This window comes from Sinocyclocheilus grahami, unplaced genomic scaffold (assembly GCF_001515645.1).
Source record: "Sinocyclocheilus grahami isolate Dianchi unplaced genomic scaffold, SAMN03320097.WGS_v1.1 scaffold610.1, whole genome shotgun sequence".
NCBI classification, from domain to species: domain Eukaryota; kingdom Metazoa; phylum Chordata; class Actinopteri; order Cypriniformes; family Cyprinidae; genus Sinocyclocheilus; species Sinocyclocheilus grahami.
The window spans coordinates 266,782-276,814 of NW_015505789.1; positions in this window are offsets into that span (position 1 = coordinate 266,782).

The following is a 10,033-nucleotide window of genomic DNA, read 5'->3' on the forward strand; positions in this document are numbered from 1 at the left end:
TTGTTGAAAACTACGTGTTTGAGAGAGACGGGGCATAGAGGACCTACAATAATGTACAGTATTTGAAAAATAATGTGTTTTTTGAACATTAAAGCATGTCAACATATTCTGTTACACCAAATACACAAAATAATTATCTTTAAAATAGCATCATATGATCCCTTTAAAATGCAGACCGAGAGCACAGGTAGTCAAACACATGCTGAAATTCAGAAAAAAATATTGCTTTTATGTATCAGTTCAATAAACAAGAAGTTGGTATTGAGTAACAATCAGGGTATCTTCCGATCATTCGTTTTTTAATTTAATATTGAAATCTGAAAAATGAAAAATGGCACATTTAGTTTTTAAATTGTTCAAACAAAATGAAAAATCAAGAATCCGGCTTCATTTTTCGTTTTTAGGTTCAGGGATAGAAAACGAATAAGCAAATTGAATATTTGATCTCTACATGTGGGCGGGAATGAAACGCCCCTCTCCACTGATTGGTCAACCAAACATTACAACATAATAATAGTCCTAAAAAACATAATAATAGAAACATTGTTCCACCGCCGATCATTCACACAGAAACTGCATAGTTTTATGACATAAAACAAATTACATATGAAATAAATAAGATGGTTGCACAAAAAAATAAATAAACTTACATTAACTCAGCTAGCTATTTAAATTAGAGAACTTTATTGTCCAAAGGCAGCTACAATACTAACATTTAAATCTTAATTTCTTCGTTTCAGAAATGCATAAATTTAGGGATGCACTGAATTCTGAATTCTTAACTTTTCATGGCAGAATCCAGTACTGATTTTTAATGTATTTCATTTAAGCAAAACACACAAAAAAAAAGAATGAAAATATGAGTATAGGAAGAATATGGTTAGTTGCTTTATTAGACAATATTTTTTAATCTAAATTAGACTGTATGATGATGAGTGGTCTGACTTTAGCTTTGTGAAATTAGGCTACAGTACATAAATCATACCAAACAGCAGATGGGCTGAATGAAAATGAAAATTCACTCTCTGTCAGCAGGTGGCGCTTAAGAAACAGCAGTGATGCATTGTTTCCTTGATTACCACTGTAAACACTAAATGCATTATACAGAGGCAAGATGAAAGGAAAATGCCATCTAAACGGTTTCTTAAGACAGTTCCCCTCAGAGATACATTCATACTCTGAACTGCAGCGCATAGGTATTTTTATTGAATTCAATTGTAACATTTGCAATATGACTATGGCATTAAGCCATAATGTGATATTGATTATACAGTATGTCGATATATAGTGTGCCCATAATTATATATATATAAACTTAACTCATTTGGGCGCCCCTACAATTTGCCTATTTCACCTATGCGATGGGCCGGCCCTGATGCACAATATTATGTTAAGACCTCAAAACAATTTTAACATGCTGTTTGAAACTGAAAGTGAGAGGTTTCTGTGAAACTACAGTTCAATAAAAGAGTTCAAACCCGCATAGAAAGCAGTTAAAATAAGCGAATGAGTTTGATATCACTTTTGCTTTAGTTAACACTATCTGGTAGGTTTAGGGTTGGGTTTGGTGTAGGGGGTTTGTTATTTTCAATAGAGCATTAGCGACACTCCTTGGACATTTGAATTCTGAACTACAGCAATACGTACCTGAAGCAACATAATAAAAAGCACAGCAGTATGTTTTTAGTTATAAAAACTTGATCACGGTCACATATTGAACGCACATTTTAGTGCCACTCACTGGACATTTCACTTTGAAACATGCTGTATAAGTGTTGCAGAAACGTCGCCACAAGCACATATTTCCAATGAGCATGGGTTGAAAAGTATTGTTGGAAATGTGATGAACTACACATGTGGCCACTGCATAAGTACTCCAGCAGTGAACCTGAGGGACCTGTCAACTTTCTGCTTTCAACCTACCAAAGCCTCTAAATGATCATTCAAAAAGGGATTATTAAAACACAAGCACTTATTCCAAGGGTTATTATGCTCTTTTAGATTGAGTGTGGGTCCTTCGTCATGGTTGCTGTTGATTTCCTCATGTCCATAGATCTATGTTTTGGTACTAGTGTAAGTGCTTTAGTCTTGAACAGCTCTGTAGTGTGCATGGCAATGCAGACATGACAATGAGTTTTCACTTCATACAAGAGCCAAGATTTTTGATCAGTGGGCACAGGTCATCAATCGAGTTTATTTAAATTAAGATATTTTGGTCACATGTTATTTTAAAGGGGTCATGAACTGCTTTTTTTTGTACAGTTCTCTGAGGTTCACTTATAATGTTATCCAAATTTTTACATCAAACAACACCATAATTTAGAAGGAATAGGCTATGTTCTGTTCTGTTTTGACCCCCTCATCAGAACGCTCTGTTTGAATAGGCGTGGCGGATTGTCGACTCGGAAGTAGACGCCCACTGCTGTGATTGGTTAACAGTTGCGTATGTTTGACAGCCTCCATCCTTTGTTGATGGACGCTGCTGTGATTTAGGATAAAAATGCATAAATACTCAGTACATATCAAACGATCTGTAATAACAGACAAAGCAATAGTGACCACATAATAAAAAACTCACACTTATGTGGTGCGACATTACTGTCGGATCCCATATAATTGCCAACATCGTTTTTTAGTTTCAATCCTTCTGGAAATCCTGCTTCGAATAGTGCCTTCTTTGTAAATTAATCTGCGGTAAAATTAAGTGAACAAAGGACCAAGTTCTTACTGAACTTCATTAAAAATAATGTTCATCCACTTTTCCTAATGTTGGGATCAGATGCACAACTTAGCACTGCACAGTGTCTTGAGCCATCTTTATCATTTGGTTTCTGTGTAGACCTGCACTTTCCTCTCTCCTTATTTACACTACATGTGTGAATCAGTGGGCGGAGCTAAACAGGCAGTGATGTAGAAGCCGGCATTGAGCATCTTCTGTGGAGGTGGGGTTTAGCCACACTATTACATCATAAAGTGGCACATTCCACAACCTGACGTTTTGGCAGATTGGCTTCAATATAAACTGTTTTTAAACTAACAAGAAAGTTTTGAGATCTGAAACGTACAGGATGTTTTTATAGCACTTATATGTCAAAAGATCAATGGAATTTTGATTTCTCAGTTCATGACCCCTTTAAGGTCCAATTCTCGCTATTAATAAACCATTAACTACAATTTAACTCCTAATTTGCTGCTTAGTAATAGCTAATAAGGTAGTTGTTAAGTTTAGGTATTAGGTAGGATTAATGTTTTAGAATATGGTCAAGTCACTATGTTAATAATAGGCATGTTAATAAGCAACTAGTTTATCGTGAGAATCGGTCCCAATACTTGTAACACAGACTCGGGTTGAGTGGGATCTATGTGTGGTTTATTTAGCAAAGCATGCTCAAGGTACAAATGTGCAATGGTCGAAATATTAATGCTAACAGTATTGTCAGAGGTAAAACAGCAATCATAGTCATAACAACCAGGCAGAGGATCAGGGCAGGCAGCAAACAATCAGAAATCCAGACCAGAACAAACAGTAGCAAACAAGGGCATGCAGCTAAGAGTCGAAAAGCAGTAATACAAACAAGGTCGATACACAGGCTAGATGGTAGCAAAAAAAGAATGCTCAGAATTGTAGCTGGGGGAAAACAAGACTTTGTGAAGTGTGAACAGGAACGTGGGGCTTAAATAGTCAGGGTAATGAGGATCAGATGAGCAGTGATCAGTCCAGGTATGTGGGCTCTTGGGAAATGTAGTCCAAGGTTAATACTCAGGTGAGTGAGACCTCCGGTGGCCAATTGAGGATTTTTCACCTGCGTTTGTAACAATATTAAATTCTTACCAATATTTTAATGAAACATGAGAGATTTCATTTGCTTTACTTCAGCTGCAAATCCATTCCACCAAAACTCATGTTGAAAAAAGTTCACAAAGACACTGTAAACATAATCCTTATGATTCAAGGTGTTTACACCAAGTCTTCTGAAGAGACACTCACTTTATATGATGAACAGATTTAATTTAGGCTTTTATTCACATATCAAGAGCACATCAAATATGAAACGAGGCCAGTTCCAGACAAGTACAGGGCTATATTTTGACTTTTCGAATAGCATGCAATACATCTGTTTACAAAAATAAAATGGGTTGGGAAAACCAGTTTGTGTTGACTTTAACCAGCTCAATATCCTAGGTCGGTGGTGTACAATTTGGCTTCAGTGGCCCAGTTTCCAGCTAGCCTCAACACGCCAACATGGAAGTTTCTAGTAAATTGGAAGTCCATAATTAGCTGGTTCAGGTGGGTTTAATTAGGGTTGGAACTAAGGCTACGTCCACACGAAGCCAGAGCTTTCCCTATCCAATCTTTTTTTTCCCCTCGTCTCAAGAAATATCTGCATCCACACGAAACCACAAAACCGACACAAAACGATGTAGTATACATGCCAGACCAGCATGTGTCGCTGTAATTCTGCCACAGAGATACACTAAAAACGGAGAAGACTTAAACTATGCGCATAAACCTTGCGCGCGGTATACAAACGAACAATACGTTTATTAATCTGTGTTAATGTTAGTTAATAAAAAGACAATCGTTCAGTGTTTGTTCAGTGTTTTTGTTGCTGTTACGTGACGTAGCGGTGTCTGACTAGGGGCGAGACGTGGGCTGATGGTGTCATCATTTCAGAAAATATATGGATTCGCTGTCCACACGAAAACGCAAGGGCAGCGTTTTCAGATTTATCCACTCTAGGACCCAGTTTCAAAAAATATCGGTTTCACACTCCCAAAATGCTGGATCCGTGTGGACGAAACGCCTATACGATACAAAATGTATGCGTATACAGCTAAACACGTCTTCGTGTGGACGGGGCCTAAATTTTGCAGGATGATGACCTTCCAGTAGCAGGATTGGACACCTGTGTCCTTGGTCCATCAGCTTCACCATTAAGGCCTTGCTTCACCAAACGTCACCAGGACATCACAAATAAATGTGTCTCTTTCAAAAGATAGGGATGTTACAGTTATTGCTACTTTTCAGAAGGACCTGCAGTATACAGAGTAACTTTATGAGGTGTGAAGGACAATTTTAGCTGTAAAATGACACAGCTCTTGTCTGCTGACTCAAGTTTTCCGTCACTTCCTCCAAGCTCCTTGAATATCAAAAATGTCATACTTACAAACCGGAAAGAGTGTGACACAGTGCAGAGCATCCTGAAATGGGAAATACAAGGCAAACGTTTTGTCGAGTGAAGCCCTCATACATATTCAATAAGGAAGTGACAGTTGGATGGTGCTTGCAGCAATGGCTGCTTTCTCACAGCGACTGTATTAGTTCAGATCATTTAATTCTGCCTCCAAAATGCTGTTTGGCAGCGATGTTCTCTCCCTGTGCATGTTGCTGGATATGTCTTAATAACATTTCACTCCAATGTCCCAAAAAAGTAAAAGTTCACTTTAAAAAGTACTAGAATTAAATCAAGTTCCAGGTGGTTTCATGTTGTCAGAGCAATTTTCTGACAGTCTTTCTTTTGAGAGATTTATTTTAAACTACCATATAAGTAAAAAAGTATATGATTTTTACATTCCCATAGTTATTAATTTTCCTACTGTATGTAACCAATTATCCTCATGAAAAGCTTTGGTTTTATTCTATTCACAGATCTGAGAGATCCCTGGTATTATACTGTAGTTCAAAATAATCACAAGATGTCAGTGAGCAAGTGAGCTGTCTTGCTGTCTACGGTCAAAAGAAGCCACCTTCTAAGGTAGCAGCCTCAACAAACAAAACCTCATTAGTAAGTGATTTGAAACATTTTTTGATGCACCACAAAGATACTATGTCTCGTGAGACATTGCTAACTCGATACTACTAAAATAAACATAAAAATACATATCATATAAAATTTTGGTAAAATACTTTGTAATTAATTTACACTCAACATTTCCTGAGTCATCTGAATTTATTTATTTATTTTGTGAGCTTGTTGTAATGTGTAATAATTGTGTAATAAATCTGTAATAAATCTTCGTTTCAGGAAAAGAAAAGAGAGAAAGCAGAGAATGGTGTGGTGCCATGCATAAAGTTCAGGATGAAAAACCCAGAAGCTAGCAGATTTGTTCCCTGCAAGACGTGAGTCATAGGCTATTATCCATGTGCCCTTTAATCTGAGATAGACACTTAACCCCATTTCATTCCAAGGGGATTGACCCTATAACAAGTGTGCTGGAAGTCATTTTGGATAAAAGCATCCACTAAATGACTGCTTGCAAAATTGAATTGTTTATCTAGTTTTATCAGGCTCAATGTGCTAACACATTCATAGTGAAGTAAAAAGATGCAGTTATACTGTTAAAACTGCTGTCTTGATTATAGTACTGGTTGCGACTCGGGTAATATAGACATCAACTCATGTTTTCAGTGGTATTCAAAATTCAGTGTTTTATGTCAAGGCCTATAAATGTCCAATGAAAAGTGCACTGCTGTCACTATCACTGCCGAGCTGTTTTACTGTTGCAAATTAAAATGTAATGATCAACCCATATACCTTGTCTTCTGTAAGAAATAGCTAGCTGTATAATTTATATTCTCCATATGGCATCCTAATGTGGGAATCCATCAAAAAACAGATGACACCATAAACACGATAGACACCAAAATTTATTTGAGTTCATTATACATGCACAACTGTAAGGCTTATATAACAATGAGACAATGAAATCTGGCATGTTTGTAACTAGTTTCTAGTTGTTATACTACAGCTTCCGGCTTCGCTACCGTTCGGACGTTCTTGCTTACTGCTCTGCGCTTTGCTTCCTATTTCTGTACTTTTCTCAGATTTTTCTAAGATTTTTACTTCAGCAGATCAGCACAGCACTCAAACAACACATTTTTGGCACAAACACTAAAACTAAAACCTCTTTGGGACTGGAATAATACCACGAAAAAGAAGACTTTGCCTCCCACTGCCAGCAGCTTACATTCCGGAGATGGGAAACCACAGCTGTCTACATTCAAACAGACGAGAAAGAAAATGCCTCCTGTTGAATCTACTTGCTGCATGAACTGCTGCAAACTTCTACAAAGGATTGCGGTTCTTGAAACAAAGTTACTTGCTGGACTTCCAAAACAGGCAGAACACTCAGCAGACCGTTGTCACGGACCCCCTCAGCATACAGCTGGTGAGTCCCATAAATCTAGTGAATATCAACAGTTTATACCAAGTGTAGAGGAACAAGCCGAAACTGATTGTCACACTAATCGATGGCACAAACAGGGAGCGAGACCCAAAGGCACTCGAGACATCAGATTGTCGCGAGTATCTCGTATTGCTGCGGTAGCATCCTCTACCCCGGATACGGCTATGACAAGGCTTGTGAATACTGGAATTCTACCACCCCCTATACATCTTGAGAACAGATTTGAAGCATTAATGAATGCGTCTGAGGAATCCCCAAATGTGATTAAACATGGATCGGATCAGCCAGCGGCTAACATCGCTACAAACAGGCGCTCAAGGTCGAGCAGACAGCGGGATTCAGCTCAGAGTGCAGCCGAGCCCAGGACTCTGATAGTGGGCGACTCCATTATCAGAAACATCAGTAGCAGGACTACAACTACATGCTGCTTTCCTCAAGCAACAGTTTCTGATATGAACAAGGAACTTCAGAAAATTCTAATGAAGCACAAGACTGCAAATCGAATCATCATCCATGTGGGGAAGAATGATATTCAGAAAGAGCAGTCAGAACTCTTTAAGAAGGACTTCAGTGAACTCTTTGAAACACTTCGAAGACTTAAAGTTCAGTCGTTCATCAGTGAACCACTCCCAGCAAGGGGAACTAATATATTTTCACGTTTGCTTGGGCTGGACACATGGTTACAAATAATCTGCAGCTTAAAAGGAGTCAATTTCATCGACGACTTCAATCTTTTCTGGCGCCATAACAACTGTTTAAACTGGATGGCCTCCACCCAAACAGACTTGGTGCAAGAGTGCTAAAGGACAATATCTACTTCTCCCTGCGTCATCCTTCAGTAGTGTGTGCCAAACTACTCAACCTGAATGGCACACACACACCTGGACAGAGTTCAGAGTCATCATGTGGTTGACACATCCCACAAGGACACTGATAACACCACGCAGCCACAACAAGCACTGCTTATGGACACCATTCCGGCTGAGCCCTGCCCACAGAGCTAATCACAGACAGACGGTGACGTATCAGTACAACTCCAAGACTCAGCACCCTTTCTGGAAAACAGCCAGGGAAGATAGGACAGCATATTTCAGTCACCGGAAACACCAGAGCCACAGCCCCGCTCACCAGAGACATTATCCCTCTCTCCAGCATCTCCACTTCTAAGCTTCTCACAGAAAATGGAGGAACTGGTTTATGCTGGGACCAAACTCTCCCACTCTTTCGCTGCAAGCCCCCAGATATCAACAAAAAAACGGCGGGCCCCACAACCACCAAAGCCTGTGGGCCCAACTTATCCTCCTCCTCCAGTGAGAGCTCTCCGGCCGCTGCCACAACGCCAGGGCCCAAACCCTCCATCTGCTGTAGGTGAACCAAAAACAACTGATAACAGCTCTCAGTGATATGTGTCGGGTCCCCGCTATAAGAGCAGCAACATTCACAAATGTTTACAGAGCTAATCACAGACAGACGGTGACATATCAGTACAACTCCAAGACTCAGCACCCTTTCTGGAAAACAGCCAGGGAAGATAGGACAGCATATTTCAGTCACCGGAAACACCAGAGCCACAGCCCCGCTCACCAGACACATTATCCCTCTCTCCAGCATCTCCACTTCTAAGCTTCTCACAGAAAATGGAGGAACTGGTTTATGCTGGGACCAAACTCTCCCACTCTTTCGCTGCAAGCCCCCAGATATCAACAAAAAAACGGCGGGCCCCACAACCACCAAGCCTGTGGGCCCAGCTCGTCCTCCTCCTGTGAGAGCTCTCCGGCCGCTACCACAACGCCAGGGCCCAAACCATCCATCTGCTGTAGGTGAACCAAATACAACTGAAAGCAGCTCTCAGTGATATATGTCGGGTCCCTGCTATAATAGCAGCAACATTCACAAATGTTTACAGAACAAGCGGGAACCCAGTGTGCCTGTAGTTTTCTCTATTTCTGTTGTATCACGTGATAGAAAGTATAAGGCCTTCTCAAGCCGTACGGCTGACTCATCTTGTCTGCAGCCTATTATACATCAAATTAAGATTGCTGTTGAGACAAAATGCAATGCCATCAAGTTAAACATTCGCTCACTATAAAATAATTAATTCTAATCACTGACCACAAACAACCTGGATTTTATGTTTCTAAACGAAACATGGCTAGAAGACAGCTGCAGTGCAACGGTCCTCAATGAAACAGCCCCTCCTAACTTTACTTTCATGAGTGTCTGCAGGACTGTTAGGAGAGGTGGAGGTGTAGCTGCTCTATTTAAAGATGTCTATCAATGCAAGCAGGTGTCATTTGTTCAGTACTTGTCTTTTGAATATCTAGGGATTGTGTTGAAAGGTGCTCCACACATTCTGTTTATCATTATTTGCAGGCCTCCAAAATATTCTCCAGCCTTTGTTGAAGAGTTCCCAGAAATGCTATCAATGATTTCCTCAGAGTTTGACTGTTTTGCTATTGCAGGTAATTTTAATATTCACAAAGATAATGCAGAAAACAAAACTACAAAGTAAATTATAACTGTTTTAAACACTTTTGACCTGATTCAGCATGTGCATGAACCTACACACAATCGTGGACATACTTTAGATTTACTCATCAGTGGGGATCTAAACATTTCATCCATTGTTATTAAGGACGTAGCACTATCTGATCACTTCTGTATTTTCTTTGATATATTGATCTCTGCTACGACTGAATCTAGATCTGTCTCTGTCAGAAAGAGATGCATTAACGAAAACACTAGTGTGCTATTTATGGAGGCTATATCTTTAACACCAAGCATTTCTGCAGACTCTGTTGATCTTCTCCTTGATTCCTTTAACTCAAAAGTTAAGAATGTTATT